The 18,351-nt window shown below is 34.8% G+C and overlaps 1 protein-coding gene and 1 non-coding gene across 12 annotated transcripts in view; one reads left to right on the top strand and one right to left on the bottom strand.

The window, feature by feature from the left end:
* The window catches only part of IMMP2L (inner mitochondrial membrane peptidase subunit 2), an 888,431-nt gene that overhangs the window by 209,639 nt on the left and 660,441 nt on the right, over positions 1 to 18,351 (top strand). The window lies entirely within an intron of this gene.
* LOC111559578 lies at positions 3,462 to 3,568 on the bottom strand. Its single transcript, XR_002740707.2, has one exon. It is a non-coding gene; the product is annotated as a U6 spliceosomal RNA (small nuclear RNA).

The raw sequence follows: 18,351 nt of genomic DNA, 5'->3' as shown, positions 1-18,351 counted from the left end.
CTCGGTATGAGACTGCTTTAGGAAAGAAGCACTGGGTATGAAGGAAGGCAGGAAAATCTTCTCACTGAAGGACGTCTTGTCTCAGCTGAATGTCGAAAGCTGAGAAGACAGGAAGAAAGAAGAGGAAATAGTATTCTATTTCTGTCAGACGTGACAGCTCATATTTCGAGCAGGGAATCCACAAAGCTCAGAGAACATGACTTGGAGACATGTGGTTGAAAAATTAAGTTCAGGTGGAGTGGGGAGAGGTAAATCTGTATAGGTAAGCAGGGCATGCTACCTCAAAGTTATTTTAAGGACTTGGGTGTGATCCTGTGGTAGAAAGAAAGCTATTTATAATTTTAAGAAGGAACATGAAGAACATTGGGGAACCTGAGTGGCTCAGTTGATTGAGCATCCAGCTTCCTCTCAGGTCATGATCTCACAGCTCAAGAGTTTGAGCCCAGCATTGGGTTCTGTGCTGACAGCACACAGCCTGGAGCATGCTTTGGATTTTGTGTCTCCATCTCTCTCTGCCACTCTCCTGCTCATGATCTCTCTCTCTCTCTCTCTCTCTCTCTCTCTCTCTCTCTCTCTCTCTCAAAAATAAATAAATATTAAAAAACAATGAAAAAAAAGAACATGACATGATAAAATTACTATTGAATTTTTAAAAAATGTTTATTTTTGAGAGACAGAGACAGAGAGACAGAGACAGAGAATGAGCAGGGGAGGGGCAGAGAGAGTCGGAGACAGAATCCAAAGCAGGCTCCGAGCTGTTAGCACAGAGCTGGACGTGGGGCTCGAACTCATGAACCATGAGATCGTGACCTGAGTGGAATTCAGGTGCGCAACCAACTGAGCCTCCCAGGCATCCCGATAAAATAACATTTTAGAAAGACCATGGTAACTATAGTGTGGAAAATGGGTTCGAAGGGGGTACAACCACCTAATAAATACTTGATATTATTCTACAAATGTCTTATATATGTAACAGGCAGTTACAAGGATTTTCAGTTTGGGTTCAAACTATGATTTAAAACCATTACAGTGTGGCATAAACAGGCCTCAGTGTTGTTTTATTCTGTTATCTGAATTTTTAAACAATGTGATTTAGGACATGCATTTTTTTTAATTTGGCTCATTTTTTGCACATCTTTTATGCTAGAATGATATTAAAATTAACTTTTAAAAATCCTGTAAATTTTTAGAGATTTGTATATCTTTTTCTATTAAAAAGGGTGTGGTGACTAACACAAATATTCCTATTAGTGTACCTAGAATTACAGGAAAAGTTAACATATTTAAAATGCTTTTAGACATTATGCTCAAGAGGAAAAAATAAGAGGGATATAAAATTTTATTGCTGTTATAATTACACTTACATGTAATAATGACAGCATTTTTGAGGTATACAAGATAATAGTGAGTAGTTTAAATATCAATTTATTATGAATGTAAGTTGTATATGGCATTCATTCATTTTATTAATGTATATGTGCAGTAAATATTTTAAAAGCAAATAATACTTTAACATATTTTCAAAACTCCTAATTACTAATTTATTCTTAAAATAAAACCCCAGAAGGGTCTTATAGGTCAAATCAAACCTCCTTCCAGAATAAATTTATTTCTCTATAATCCAGTATCAAGTTTCTCTTTAACACTGTCTTTTTAAGTGTTTTGATTATTTGAAGTTCTTTCTGAAACACTGAACTAATCTCTTTCTTTGAAAAATCTGCCTTTTGGTTCCAGCTCTATCCTTTGTGGTTTCAAGGATATGTTTAAATATTTCATACGTTATCAAGACTTATTCATGAAGATTTATGCTGGAGTATTAACCCTGGGAAAGGATTTACTTCAGAGTGTAATAAAATAAAATAGTTACTTAAAGCTAGTTCCCTTCTGTGTTTATGTGTGCTCAGAAATGTTCAGACAGGATTGAAGGTCTCATTTGGTGTGTACTTGTATATTTTTTTCCTAAACGCTGATTGCAGTTTACATTATAATTCATATATTCATTGTGTTTGCTGCATATTTTCTATTTCTCTCCAGTAGAATGTAAGTGACAGGTGCCCGAAATGGTGTTTTATACATAGTAGGCTCACAATGAATATTTGTTAAATGAATAAAAATGATTTAAAATCTTTCTCAAAAATCTTCGGATGATCTATGTGAGATTTATTGGCTATTAATCTTGCCACTGGAAGGCTAAATTATATTAAAGATCATATGGCTAGTTAGTGGAAAAGTCATTTCTATATTCTGATAATTCTGGTTACTCCTGCTGGGAAACCCAGGATGTAATCTCAGAACAAATGTAATACATACTTAAGGACACTATGTCCCTCATATTCCCTTTGTGTCACTGCCTCACCTGGATGATTTTTATTTCCATAGATTAGTTCTGCCTTTTCAGAAGTGTATGTAAGTTGAGTTATATAGTATATACTCTTGCTGTGTGACTTCTTTCAGTCAACATTATTTTTTTTTAAATTTTTTTAATGTTTATTTATTTTTGAGAGAGAGAGAGAGTGTGAGTGTGAGTGAGTGGGGGAGGGGCAGAAAGAGAGGGAGACACAGAATCTGAAGCAAGCTCCAGTCTCTGAGCTGTTAGCACAGAGCCCAATATGGAGCTCCAGCTCACGAACCGTGAAATCATGACCTGAGCAGAAGTTGGATGCTTAACCAACTGAGACACCCAGGTGCCCCAATATTCTTTTTTTTTAAACATACCCTTTTTTTTTTTTAATGTTCATTTATTTTTGAGAGAGAGAGAACGTGAGCGGGTGAGGGGCAGAGAGAGAGGAAGACTTCTCTCTCTGTCAGCATGGAGCCTGACATGGGGCTTGAACTCACAAGCCGGGAGATCACAACCTGAGCTGAAGTCAGATGCTTAACCGATTGAACCATCCAGGCACCCCTTTCACTCAGTATTCTTTAGATGAAGTTCATCCTGTGTGTGTGAAGCTGAAGTTCAGTTTTACTGCTCTGGAGTCAGATGATTCCACAATTTAGATTTCATTCTGCTGTCAACAGACATTTAGGTTGTTAGTTAGGTTATTATTTTTTTTCTGCTACAAATATTCTTTAAATTTTTCTGTACATGTATGAATATCTCTTAGATATCAACCTAGGAATGGATTTGCAGGGAGATAGAGGATATATATATTCAGATCTAGGAGATGAATCTAAAGATTTTTCTAAAGTGTTTGTATTATATTCATATTTTATAATGTGGTGAACATGAAGGATGTATTTTGATGAAATAGGGATTATATGGCTGAAAACATGCCCGGTTTTAAATTTTGAGAAATCTAAATGTATATAATTAATTAATTAATTTGTTTGTCAGCTGTGCTGACAGCTCAGAGCCTGGAGCCTGCTTCAAATTCTGTGTCTGCCTTTCTCTCTGCCCTCTCCAGGTCGTGCTCTATGTCTGTCTCTCTCAAAGTTAAATAAACATTTAAAAAAGCATTAAAACAAATATGGAAGACTTCACAAATTTGTGTGTCATCCTTGCGCAGGGACCATGCTAATCTTCTCTGCATTGTTCCAATTTTAGTCTATGTGCTGCTGAAGCGAGCACTATAATTAATTTATTTTTAAAAACAACTAGAATAATGTATTTTTTAGTTTTCTTTTAGTCCCAGCATTTCCAATAGTGATGGGTTTTCTTGTTCTTTGTATACTATGAAAAGTGACTCATAGACTTGAAATCTTGAAAAATTTGCAGAGTTTTAGTTCATTTGACATCCAAAATTTTTTTCTTTCTTCTGTACTATTATTTCTTGATTATGTGTAACATAGTGCAGGCAATGAATTGTATCTAAAGAATTTTGTATACAGAAGAGTAGTATTAGTGGTGAACATAGGATTGTTATCTCTGTGGCAATTTTAATTGGCTTCTAATCCCAAATTAGCATTTAGAGGCTAAATGTGTTTCTCACCATGTGTTTTAAAACATAGGCATCTTGGGGCGCCTGGGTGGCACAGTCGGTTAAGTGTCCGACTTCAGCCAGGTCACGATCTCGCGGTCCGTGAGTTGGAGCCCTGCGTCAGGCTCTGGGCTGATGGCTCAGAGCCTGGAGCCTGTTTCCGATTCTGTGTCTCCCTCTCTCTCTGCCCCTCCCCCGTTCATGCTCTGTCTCTCTCTGTCCCCAAAATAATAAACGTTGAAAAAAAATTAAAAAAAAAAAACATAGGCATCTTGTGTAATATGGTTTGAGAATGCTATTTCAGCCTCAGTTACTACCTTAAGTATTTACACAGTGTTTGGAAAGTATTTTAATGTATTGCAGGGGCTAATTACTCAGTTTTCATCAAATTCCTTTACTAATCCAATGTAGGTCCAGATGCAAAAGTTGAGTTGAAGTTTGTAAGTGAGTTTGGGAAAGAAAGCATCACTTCATATCTTTGTTTATTTCATGTTCAGTTTTACTTTAATCTAGTTGAGAGTGATGGTGTAATTTGATTACCATTCTTGACTTCTGGTTCTTTCAATCATTATTTCTATAACTTTGGGTAAAGTTTTGACTTTATTGAGTCTTTGTTTCTTTATCTTTTAAGTGTGGGAGTGGGACTAAGATCATCTTTTTTAGAGCTAATTTTTGTGTGTATGTTCTGTATATTAATGTGGGATATTAGATGTGTTTTTAATAAAGCATTGTTCAAATAGACCTCCCTGGTTTTCTTTCTTTTGCCTTGCATGTGGAAGGAAATATTTCAGAGAGAGAATAACTATACTCCACTTGCCAGAGTTTCATAACTGGTGCTAAATGAACCAAGGAAGAGCAAGATCTGCTAAATCATGGCATTGAACTTGGTGTTCTAGGCATTATAATTTCTGATGAATGGTGTCTCCTGAGACTTCTGTAAAATGATACATTCTGACATCCAGTGACCTTTTAAACTAATATTTCTATTATGTAATTCAGTTGCTTCTGTTTCCTGGAGATAATAACATTAGTTTGTACTGAGGTAGATAATGATTGTGTTAGCAATTTCCTTTGTGGTAAGTGTTTTTAAAGTAATTTAGTTTGAAGGAAGAATCGTTTATACAAATAAAATCCAGAGGAACTCACCCGTAGTGTACTATGATTAAAAAAAAAAAGAAAGGAAAAAGAAAAAAGAAAAAGAAAAAAAAGAGGTAGTCAGTGACTTCTGGGACAATATTTTTGAGACTCAAGGTAAATAGTCTCATGGATTGATTTTTTAGGAAAGCTTGTTGCCAACTATAACTCTTTTTAAAACACATACACAAGCAATATTACGGTGAAGGGACAAGACTGTGGAATCAGACCTAGTGCTATTTCTGTCATGAGTGAGTAAGGAATATTAGACACCTGGATTTTGTTTTATCCATAAAACAAAGTAATACTTCATAAGAGTACATAGTAAATACTAAGTGAGGTGATAACGAGAAGCTTACACTGCAGTACTTGGCATACAGTGGTGCCCAGTAAATAACAGCGATTTTTTTTTCCCCTTCATGGATGCTGTAAGGTCTTAAATGGCTTCTAAGTTATTGAAGACAGTTTAAGTTATGTTAGTCAACTTTTACCATTAAGTGTAGTTATTTTATTCTGATTGTTAGATTACTGTTATATCTGTTAAGTCTTGTTTTACCAAAGTAGTTGATTGCTCAGAACACCTAGTCTCTGTTTATGGCTGATAACAGTTTGCTGTGGGTAGAATGATGAGGATGGGGTGAATGGTTGACCTTTAGTCCTAGATTTTCATCTAAAATATTTACAGTTACAGCACAACAAGGTTATGCTAAGAAGAAAGAAAAGCGTTTGTTTCCTTCTACAGTCCGTGTCTTTTCTTTGACCATGCACAACTTCCACCCACCACCCACCTTTCCCCCATGCCCCCTCTTGTACATGGACTTCATCGTTGCCCACAGATCAACATTTCTGCCATGGTGTCCTGGACTGCAGAACCTTCCTTCCCCTCCCCCCTTCCCTTCCCTTCCCTTCCCTTCCCTTCCCTTCCCTTCCCTTCCCTTCCCTTCCCTTCCCTTCCCTTCCCTTCCCTTCCCTTCCCTTCCCTTCCCTTCTTGCCTCCTTGAAGTGCTTGTACTGTGCTTCTTGTCTTGTTTCTTTGTCTCACCTTGTTCTCTTTCTCACCTCCTTGCTACTTAGCATAGATGCCTCGAATTGTAATATGTCCTTTTATGTGTGTCTTAAGTCTATACCTGGATTATGTGTAGAGGCAGTCTTGCTTATTTTTTTGTGTTTCTGATGAAACTTACAGAGTCCTTCGCACAGCAGACTTGTAGTGGATGTTTGTTGGTGTTGTTCATACTCCTGCTGATATTGTTTAAAAAAAAATGAAACGCTGACCCTAGATGTATGGTACTTTGGGTAACTAAGGCACTCTAGGTTTGACTAATTTGAAGTCAGACTTGGTTCTTTGAGCTAAATGGTTGATTCATTCCCATTTATATACTTGTTGTTCTGCCCATCCATCCAAATAATTTATTTAATACTTTTATTACAAAGCATGTGCTAGGAGCCATGGGAAATAGAAGAAAAATCAATTGGTAAGGGATGATTACACTAATTACTGTTATTGCCATTCCTAAATAATTGTTTCGTATCTTCAAATAACTTCAAAAGACTGGCAAATCAGGATTTATTTATGTTTCTAAGTTAAAGTAAATTTTTTAATATAATGTATTACTTTTTATGATTGCTTGCTTTAAAAAATATGGCATTTTCATTTAACTGATAAAGGCTGATCCTTGTGGCATCAGAATTTTAATCCTAATATAAAAATGTTATTGAACCAAGAGAGTACTGCAATATTCCTGAAGACCAAATATTCAAATTTAAATAATAGCAATGTAGGCTTGCTTTTAAGTAACTTGACTAAAATTTAAAGATGGAGTTGAAACAAGATTTGAACAACTTAAATATTATGTATGATGTGTGCTATTAAATATGTATGATGTGTGCTAACCTGTTTTTGGTACTATTCTCATTTATTTTGTCTACCTCATCGTGCTTGTTTTTGTTGGGCCACTTTATCTTACCCACTGTAAACGGTATAAAAAAAACATGAAGAAATCTGCTGTTGAGAAAGAAAACTTGATTAATAATGTGAACACAAATTGGCTTTTTATAAAAAAACTAGTTTAATGGAAGGGTTTGATAAAAGCTTTAAAACACGTGTATTTGATGTTCATTTTCATGGAGATAAGTGAAAAAATTACTTTCATTGAATTAGAGCAAGAGATTATGTAACCACAAAACAGGTAGAAGCAAATATAAATGTATGGATACAAAAAGGAACTAATCTGAAACTGTAGAATTGAAAAATGTTGTCACTGACAGTAAAGCATAACTACAGACAGGATAAAATCTAGAAAATACACTGTTAGAATTTTTGAGCTGGAAGATATGATCGAGGAATCTATGGATTCCACCAAAATAAAAAATAGATAAAAATTGAAAAGCATAAAAATATTGCTGAGACTAAAGGGTAGGTTGAGAAGGGCCATCATGACTAAAAGTATCTAAAACATCTTAGGTACATGCTGTCTTCAATTTTTTATCTCCTTGTCACATTAAAAATAACTTATTAAGATGAGATTATACAAGTATACTTGAAGACATTCTTATGTAAAAATTCAAAATTAGGTAAGGACATACTGAGTTGAAATGTGCAAGTACCTCTTTACTCATTTTAGTCATTCACAGTTCCCACCCTGTCGATACCATCATCCATGTGGTGTGTATCCTTCCAGGCCTTTATTTTTGTGTAAATTTTTCATATCATTACACACCTTTTTAAAAGAATTCACAGTTAAAATTGTGTCTCTTTGTAATTGTGTCTCAAGAATAGATGACTGGAGATGGAAATAGTATGGCATGTAAATTTTAGATTTTGATAGGTACTGACAATGTTGTTCTCCAATAAAATTGCACCTTTTTATGTTCCCACCAATATTGTATGAGAATGGCAATTTCCCCATATTCTCACATAACCGGATGTTATAAAGCTATTAAATTTGTAATTTCATGGGAAGAATATCCTGATTTTTATTTGCATCTCTTAACTTATTAGTGATGTTTGACATCTTTTCAAGTTCTTAGGCTTATTTTTATTTCTTCTGTTAATTGAATGTTTTACCTATCTTTCCTCGGAGTTGTTTTTTATAATACTATATACTATGTAATAGTTATATACTATAACTAACCTTTCCTCTTGCATGTGGTATAAATGTTTTCTTCTCATCCATTCACCATTCAGCTTTGTTATATTTCTACTCTGTAGACATTTTACCTTTAGTGTTGTACAGCTGAGTTTTTAGAACTCTTAAGGCTTAAAATTTGGTATTCATCCTCAAAATTAACCTTACATAAAGGTGGGCATCGTTTCATCAAATATAGTTTTAAATATCTAAGTTATCCATTAATAAGAGTGAAGGAAGCTTAAATAAAGCTTTAGTTTCTATCTCTTCTGTAAGAATGCCATTTCTGTCTCCCCTACTGCTGTGCCCGTGTTAAAGTTTAGATTTCAGAAGAGCATCAGGAAGTGTGAATCTCTGCTGAGCTCATGGCACTTGGCCTGTAACTTGCTCTTGTCTCAGGGTCACGAGCCCATGAAAGCTGCTTGTCAGGGCTTTGATTAATTATGCAAGAGTGATGGGACTGAAGAAGGAATAGGTGTGTTTCGAACTTTCGATTTCTCTTGTTACCAGACCCATCTGACCTAAAACTGAGCTACCTTTCTCTGTCTTTCTGTGTAGTGAGACATGATAGGAAACGGAATAAATAAAAGTCAAGAGAAATGGCACGAAGAAAGTAAAAGTGAAAAATTTAAAAAGAAGTTACATTTCGTAGTCTGGTATCTCGGTCACTGGGGCAGTTGGTTCCGTGTATCTTCAGGGAGCTCCATTTCCAGGAGCTCTTGTGCAGTGTCAGGACCAAGTAGAAAAGAAGCAGTGAGAACTTGCGGCATACCTGGGTACTGTCTTTCTGTAGTCATGTGTGTATGAAACACCATGTTTTTCAAGTTAGTTTCTATTTTGAATACCTTTCTGATCTGGGAGTTTAATTTTTATATATGTACAAATATATGTATGTATATATGTATGAATTTGTTTTCTCTGTTACCTCGCTTTTAATGGTGTGCCAGTTGTGTATGTGTGTGCAATTGCTGGATAAAAGAATATGTATATGTTACTCAGGTTGGCAAAATAATGCTCCCTACCCCTCTCACAGATGTCCATGCCCTAATCCACAGAACCTTTGAATATATTATTTTGTAGACCAAAAGGGATTTGGCAGACATGATTTAGGTTATCAACATAGGGATGGGAAGATTAGCCTGGACTGTCTGGGTGCACATGAGTCCTGAAAAATGGGGTGCCTTTTCTGACTGAATCAGAGCTGGGATAGAAGAAGAAAGAGATGGGAAGTGTGAGAAGGTCTGGAGCTGTCCTTGCTTGGCTTTGACAGTGATTCATATATATATATTTTTTTTTAATTTTTTTTTTATTTTTGAGAGACAGAGAGGGACAGACTGTGAGTGGGGGAGGGGCAGAGAGAGAGGGGGAGACATAGAATCTGAAGCAGGCTCCAGGCACCAAGCTGTCTGCACAGAGCTCTACGTGGTGGTCGAACTCATAACCTGAGAGATCATGACCTGAGCCGAAAAGTTGGATGCTTAACCGACTGAGCCACCCAGGCACCCCTTTATATATTTGTTCTTTGAACTTTATTGATAGAAATGTTTAAAGCTCTGAATTTTTCTCTGATCAGTGCTTTCAAAATATCTCATGTGTTTTAATTTTAATATTTTTAAAGGTATTTTTTTCTTTCAGTTTATATTCACGTTTTCATCCAAGAGTTGCTTAAAACAAATATTTTTTTTAATCCAAGTAGAAGGGGCTTTTACAAAAATGATTAAATAATTTCTAGTTTTATTTCATTGAGATCAGAAAGTATTGCTTTCTAATATTTTTGTTTTGTAGAACGTACTGATATTTTCCTTGTGAACTAAAATGGGATTAATTTTTGTGATGCTCCATATGCATTTGAGAAGAAGGTTTATATTCTATTTTCAGCATATAAAGTTTAATATACATCCCTAAAATCTACCTTATTAATTCCATGTTTAGGCTTAATTTTTTTTTTTTTTGCTTTTTTTTTTTTTTGTTCACTTGATCTGTCTTGTACTGACTCCTATTAATAGTTTGCTTTTTCTGTGTGTTCTGACATCTCTGAAATTTTGCTTTACAAAGACGAATGCTGTGCTATTTGCTACACGGATATTTATATTTATTATATCTTCATTGTAGTTTTGGATTTAAAGATTAAAAACTGTCCCTCTTTTTTTACATGTAATGGTTTCTGTTTTGCATTCTGTTTTGTTTGGTATCTGTGTTACTATCCCTGCTCACCTATTGTTTCAATTTTCCTGATATGTTTTTGCTTATCCCTTTATATTTGGGTTTGTTGACTAATTTTCTTTTAAGTATCTACCTTGTTTATAGTGCATAGTTAGGTTCCATTTTATGAGCCACACTAAAAAGTCTTTTCCTTTAAATAGTTTAAGTGCACTCAGAGTTAGTAAAAAGACTGCTGTATTTGGTCTTAATTCCATCATGTTATTTCATATGATAATTATTATACATGTTATGGTTTATTTGCTGGGTTTCTTTTTTCTGTAAGAGTTTTTTCTTTTTTATTTTCTTTTTTAAATTTTTTTTAATGTTTCTTTATTTTTGAGACAGGGAGAGACAGAGCATGAACGGGGGAGGGTCAGAGAGAGAGGGAGATACAGAATCTGAAACAGGCTCCAGGCTGTGAGGCATCGGCCCATAGCCCGACGCGGGGCTCGAACTCACAGACCGCGAGATCGTGACCTGGCTGAAGTCGGACGCTTAACCGACTGCGCCACCCAGGCGCCCCTTTTTTTTTCTAACTTCTTTGAATTTTCTTAGAAGGTTTTATTTTTGTTTTAGTAGTCACACTGAACTTATGCCTTATTAATGCCTTTATTCCCAATTTTAAACCTTATCCATTTGATATCTGGTTTGGTAATTGTTAACAGTATACTTTCTACCTGATGGTTTTCCTCCTTACCCCATTGTTTTATCATCATTATTTATACTTTGTGAGAACATTCAGATGATAATATATCACATAGAACATAAAACATATTGTATCCCCATGCTTAATTGTCTTTATATCTTACATCTACAAATGAAGATATATATGTACACTTAGTTTTTTGCTTAACTTTCCTAATCACTAATTAGTTGGATTAAGTTTGTCTTCTAATATATTCTTCAAGGACCTGTAGACAGAGAATTTTTTGAGTTCTTACATGTTCAAAACTGTTTTTAATAGCGTTAATACTCAAAGGCAGCTTGGCTGGATATCCATCCTAGGGTTTCCCTTGTTTCCTGGAGATTTATGAAAATGCTGCTCCAGTGGTATGTTATTTCATATCTTGTTTTTGATAAATCTGTTGCCAGTCTAATTCTTTTTCTTTGTACATTATTTGAATTTTTTTCCTGGAGACCCTGAGAATTTTTCCTTTATCTTTAATGTCCACTAATTTTTAATCGGATATATTTCTGAATTGATCATTTGCAGGTCCTTTCCCGCTGGTGTCCAGTGGGCCCTTTCAGTGTGTAGATTCAGGTCTTTCATTTTTGAAAACCTTGAATTGGAGTATCAACTATTAATGCTATCCCATTGTACAAAAATATCCTTTGGGAACTCCATTTATACATTCTTTGGGTTTTCTTTTGCCTGTTTTACATTTCAGTCCCTTTCTATCTGATCCATCTTACTTTTTTCTCTATTTCATTTTATTTACTTTTCTCTTGTTTTCCCGATACCTCTTTTGTATTTTCATTCAAATCTATTTTCCTTTTAGCATTTTGCAATTTAGTTTCCACTTGTGGTATGATTTTGTATTCTTCTTCCATTTTTTTGGTGAATTCAGTTAACCCTCGTTTTATCTCCTCCTTTTTTCTTGTCATGCATTTTTTTTCCTCGTTTTCAATTTCTGTTTCATCTACCTAAAGCTTGGCCTGTGGTATTTATTTACGCTGTGAATGTTATGTTAAAGTTTCAGTCTGTCTTGCCAACTTGTGGAGAGGGGTGAAATTCTCATCAGTTGAATTGTTGGGGTCTCAATTTGAATTTTCTTTTGATAGTTGCTTTTCTGTTGGGTTCTTTTCAGTGAGTTGGGATGGTTCTGACATTACTAGTTCAAGAGCCACCCTCTTTTGTCACTGTAGGCAAAATATTGTTCGTTTCCTGAGTGATACGTCTCTTAAGTTTTAAATTTGCTTTTGTCTTCTGGGATTCTAAATACCCTCCTCCCCCCTCCCACCATGCTTCTTTATCTTTCTATGTACAGTTTCCAAGGAAACCTTTCCTTCTGTTTTAACTCTCTTGCTCCACCATGAGACTTTTCCGACATTGCCTTGTCATGTCCTTGTTCTTGGCAGGCTCTTATCTAACTGCTGACTTTGCAGTATTTTTGTGCAGAGGACCAACTTTCTAGCAGTGATTTTAAGACACATTTAGGCCTGCCATTAGCTCTCCTCTTTTTTCTTTCAGTGTAATTTCTCCTGAACTGCTCTTGGTCCCCATGAGCTTGATGGCTGGAGCACCACTGAGAGCTTGCTGGGATTTAATGTTTAGTTTTGTACTTAAGAGTGATTTGAGGTTGAGAGGTTCTTATCTTCTAGTTATGTTGGAGTCATGAGTTTGTGTAGTTTTACTTGTTCTTCCTCCTCCTCTTCTTCTTCTTCTTCTTCCTCTTCCTCCTTCTCTTACTCCTTCTCTTCCTCCTTCTCTTCCTCCTTCTCCTCTTCCTTCTCTTCTTCTTTTCCTTCTTCTCCTCGTCCTCCTCCTCGTCCTCCTCCTCACCAGAATATGTTGGGACTTTGAGATTTAAACCATTGCCTCTGCTTCGGCTACTCAGAATCTTCTCTATCCATTGATACCACCCAATATCCTGTAGCAACTTAAGTGTTTCTTAGTTTTGCTTATTATGAAACTCGGATATTGAATATACATGAAAACCTTCCAAACAGGAAGAAGATATTTTAACTGAACTTATACACCATAGACTTTATCAAACACATAGACTGAGCATGTTAGAAAAAAAAAAGTGGATTCTGAGGTCTTACCAAGGTCTTACTAATGTAAAAATCAATGGGTTTTTGTCTTTCTGTTATTAATGTTTAGAGTCCCTAATGTGTTTTGTGAGACTAAATTATAAAACAATGATCTTCTTTTTAAGTGTGATGCATCATTGACTGCTGTCTTTTTGCTAAGATTGTTTGAGACAACTATGGATGTTTAGTAGTCCAAGGGCACGTTGAAGTTTCATGTGGAATAGTTACATGGGAATTTGCTGAAGCAATTACTCTGCTGTTTAATGACAAGTAATTATCCACATCACTTCCCAAGCTATACATCTCTCTCTTGCCCTTCAGCATTACGAACATCCCACCCATTGGCATGCACATTTATTCTGCACAGTATCCAGCTGTTACCTACTCTGAGTTGTAACACACCTCTAATTTATGTAACTAAATGTAAGCCTTGCTTCCTGGGGCTTATAAAATCTAAAACCTTATTTTTCCTTATAACTGATTTTTTATATTCTTCAAACTTTGTAATGTTTTTAGAACCTGTGGCCCCTGAGATCGTTTTTGTACCACTAAGGAGCAAGAAGGGACTGTAACTTTCCTGCTGGAGTAAACTGAGTCATCTGTAAATTCATTCCTCATTAGCATTCTCTGGGGTCCTATTCATTTCTAGCTGCGATAGATTTCATTGTAACATGTCATAATTGTGGTAATATTGTTTAAATTATTTTTCCTGAATTGTATCAATTCTTGGAGCTTCTTTAATATTTCTTCCTAACTTGCAGCAGTGTTGAAAAGAACTCCAGCTGTATTGACAGCTTTCAAACTAACTTTGAAGAGCTTATAGGAGAGTACTCCGGGAGAGCTGTTCCATTCGTGCTGTTTTTAAAAATCATACAAGTTCCCTGAGTAAGATTGGATCATTGTACTTTCATTAGTTCTGTTATGACTGAGAGGTCATGAAGTGGGCTACTGCAGTTAGCTTTTATATTCTCCAGCCTAGCAATGAAAAGATGGAAAAATGAGCAGATCTTGTGCTTCATAAGGCTCTATCCCCATACTTATTTCTGTGTGTTGTATATTACTATATAGCTCCTCTCCCCAAACAGGTGATCATGTATGTAGTTTAACTCCCATTTCCATACTGAAGATAGGAGCTTTTTCATATGTAGATATCTGGAGAGTTCAGAATTTTTCATCTTATATGCTACATGTTTTTCTGTTGCCATTTCTGACCACAAGCCATTTGTGGCTCTCTTATTTCTACCTCTGCATTTATCTTGGGTAAACCAGAGGATCAGATGGTAGCATTTATGTCATCGAGATACTAGAAGATTACTTTGTAGCTTCTAATATGCCTCTGAAAATAGTAAAAAATACTTTTCTATTCAGAATCAATGTACTGGTGAGCTGAATTTTCCCACTTTTATTTAGCTGTTGTTAATTCTTTTATTGTGTATTTGTTCTGTGCCAGATGACATGAAAGATTTGGTTCAGTCTTCGGGTATCTAATGAGGTAGATGGATACATGAATAACTACTATATCTGGCAGGAACAGTTGTGATAGATACATATAGCACTGGGAGTGGAGAATATGCTAACACAGTCATAGAAATTACTTGTTTACCATGACACATTTATGCAAACTACATTATGATTTACTGTAAGTTGAGTGGAAACTCAGATAAAGCAGGTTAAATGAGTCATTCTATTCAGATAATATATTCTGTTACATAGATTTTAAGAATTAGTATCTTTAATTAAACTTTTCTCTATATTCGTTATGTTTTCTGACTTGAGTTTAAGGGATGTTTACTTCTTCGAAACCAAGATATACAATGTTTTATTTATTTACAATTTTTTTTAATGTTTGTTTTTGAAAGAGAGAGAGGAGAGAGAGAGAGAGAGAGAGAGAGAGAGAGAGAGAGAGAGAAAACCAGAAGGGAAGGGGTAGAGAGAGACACAGAATCTGAAGTGGGCTCCAGGCCCCAAGCTGACAACAGTGAGTCTGACGTGGGCCTCAAACTCACTAACTGCGAGATCATGACCTGAGCCAAAGTCAGACGCTATACTGACCTAGCCACCCAGGTGCCCCAAGATATACAATGTTTATTCTATATCTTATTGTACAGAAGCCCATTTGCCTTATAAATAGCTATAAAAGACTGTCATTTATATAATTATTGAAATTTAAGGGTTTGGGTAGTACATATCTAATTTCATCTAAGCAATGAAATCATACGCTATGTTTGTATATAACTTTGGGTTATTGAAGAAGAAAAGGTTTATAAGCAATTCTCTTTCAAAACCTAGTGTTGGAATTTTCTAATTCGTCAATCTACAATGTGAGATAATTTTTGATAGATGCTTTTTCATGTTCTGTGTTTCTGTATATGTCATACGTTACATATCTACATGCATTTTCTGAATGCTCAAAATATTTCTTTTATTTTCCATCACTTAGTTACATTGACTTTGGTAGCTGAATTGATTATATTGTTTCTCTATAGTTAGAAAAGTCTTTGTTGGTTCTTACATCTATATCATCTAAAATAATTAGTTTTGAATTTTGAGATAGTAAAATGAAGCTTGAATTATAGAAAGTAAAATATACATCTAAAAATTATACATGAATAAGTTTGGTGCATGGATAGTTGAATATTATAATTCCTATTTTTATTGTGTTTTCCAAATAGCAACTGCATAGAGAGAAAAAAGATATCTTAAAGCAAAGAGGAAGAAAATGCTCCATAGCACAAGATAAATTAATAGAAAGACGATACCTGCTATAGTCACATATTGTATGCCTCTTTTTGGAGTCTTTCTTAGCGCTACTTAAGAGTTTGAAATAGTGATCCATCTCAAGTTTTCCTTACTATGTGAAGAACAACTACACCTGTGACCAGAATATTGAGATTTAAATAGATCATTTTAAACCACGTCTCTAGTAAATGTGAAGGGCTTTTTAAATAGGAGAAGAAATACATTGCAAAAAGGTAATGTTTAAAATCTAACATCATTGTGAACCCATAATGTTTACCATTATCCTGCCAATTTAGAAGGATTAAAGAATTGCAAATCTAACAATTTAGGTACAAGGGAGAACCCTTTAGAACTTTTCTGAATCACTTTACTTAATAAGACAATAATCTGTTGTTGTCTATGTATATTTGTTATTATTTAGGCTGTTGCATTTAATGTTAATATTAACTGATTTAAATATTTATACTAGTTCTTTTTCCATATATACAAGAGAGTGGTAATTTTCCTCATTTTCAACACTGTGAATGTTGTTACCATACCTAATTTCAGTTTTCAAGAGAGCAATTTGGAATCAGACATTTGAAGATGAATACTTGAAATGTCATACTCATAAAAAAAATAGAAAAACATTCTCCTCTGTAGAACTACCTCTTCACACCTAAGAAAGTTAATTCTATAATATTTTCTAATATCTGGCTCACAATTATCCCCCAAATATCTTTTATATAATGTTTTTCTGGTTCTAAAACCGAAGTTAATAGGGTTGCTATGTCTATGTCTCGTACATATATTTTTTAAATTTATTTATTTATTTTGAGAGTGACAGAGCTTGCAAGTAGGGTAGGGGCAGAGAGAAAGAGAGGGAGAAAGAGAATCCCAAGTCGGCCTTGCACTGTCAGCACAGAGCCCGACGTGGGGCTTCATCCCACAACAGCGAGATCATGACCTGAGCTGAAACCAAGAGTCGGATGCTTAACTGACTGAGCTAGGTGCCCCTCTCAAACATCTTCTTAAATAAAATCTAGTGCTTTCTGTTTGGTAGCTGTGACTGTGATAAAAAGCAGTGGTTCTCTCCCAGGGAATAGCCTCTCTCTGTTAAAAAAAAAAAATAGGTTGGGAGCACTTCCCACAAAAGCAGAGTGGCAAATAGTGTGGAAGCACTTCTTTTGCCTCCATTCTTGATTCAAGTGGTATTAACAGTGGAGGAAACAATGATGTCCAGCTCCTTTCTTTTTCTCCCCTTTTCACCTTTTGCTCTCCTCCCCCTCTGCACTTTACCCTTAGACTTGTGCTCTTCCAGAATCAAGAGGCAGGATTCTTAACGTGGAATGAATACTGCTAAGAGGATTTCTGAATCAGGCTATGTAGGAGATAACTGAAAATTGAGCTGTTTTGAAACTTGCACAATCATGGGGGAGATTACATGTTGACAATTTTGGAATTACTGCAACTTTGATGAATACAATGAAAAGAGATTTTAATTCTAATCTTTTGTCTTCATTAAAAATTTTTACTGTGGTTTCAAGAAAATCAAAAACACTTTCATTAAATTTATCAACTGTTTGCTAAACTTTTTTTAGTTTTTTTTTTTTTGCAGTCTCATTCTTATCTATGGATAATTGATATTCTTAATTGAAGAATGGTGAAGAACTAATTGGTTTCAAAATACCTAAAATATAAAACTCTATTAAGTATAATATTCTTCATATCGTTATACATCTTAAAGTAACAGGAAGTAAGGAGAGAAGATGCTTACTCTGGCTTGGCCTCAGAAATTTTATGAAATAGAACTTTTAAAAAAAGTTCTGTACATAATTTACACACAGGATATTTTAGTCTATGGGACTTCAAGCAATAATAAATTATAAATCATGCTGTGGCTCATAATTCAGTTATAGGCAAAACCATAATATTGTTTAACTTAAAATTGCAGCAGACTATTACTGCAGTAAAATTTCACAAGAGGTTCAACCTCTTTAATAAATAAATGCAGAGGAATCAATGGTGAGATGCTATTTTGATCTACCACCTAGATAATGCTAAACAGTAATATCAAGTGTAAGCAGGGTTTCCAGGTAATAGGAGAAGTTATATCCTCATGGTGGGCATGTAAAATTCAACGTGTTTGGATAGTAATTAGATGATATGTATTAAGATTTGCATTGTTTCAGTAATTACATGTCAAGGAGTTTTTGTTAAATAACCAATGGTAATAAATACCTGAAATATTTACTAATGAAAGAATTATAAAAACAAAAACATTTTTTAAAACTGAAAAAGTAAAAAATAATTAAAAATATTTTTGTAGGCCCATATGGATATCACAATATGTATTCATTTAAAGTTGCATTATGGGATTTTTTACTGATATGGTAAAATGTCTATAATATTAATAGTAAACAAAAAGAATGGAATATGAAATTGTATTTATTGTGCTTGCTTTTACCTTTGTACTGTTTTAAAAAACATGGGTCTAC

Source organism: Felis catus, chromosome A2, assembly GCF_018350175.1.
Source record: "Felis catus isolate Fca126 chromosome A2, F.catus_Fca126_mat1.0, whole genome shotgun sequence".
Classification (NCBI taxonomy): Eukaryota; Metazoa; Chordata; class Mammalia; order Carnivora; family Felidae; genus Felis; species Felis catus.
The sequence above is the reverse complement of the archived record's forward strand: the minus strand, read 5'-3'. Positions and strand labels throughout refer to the sequence as shown.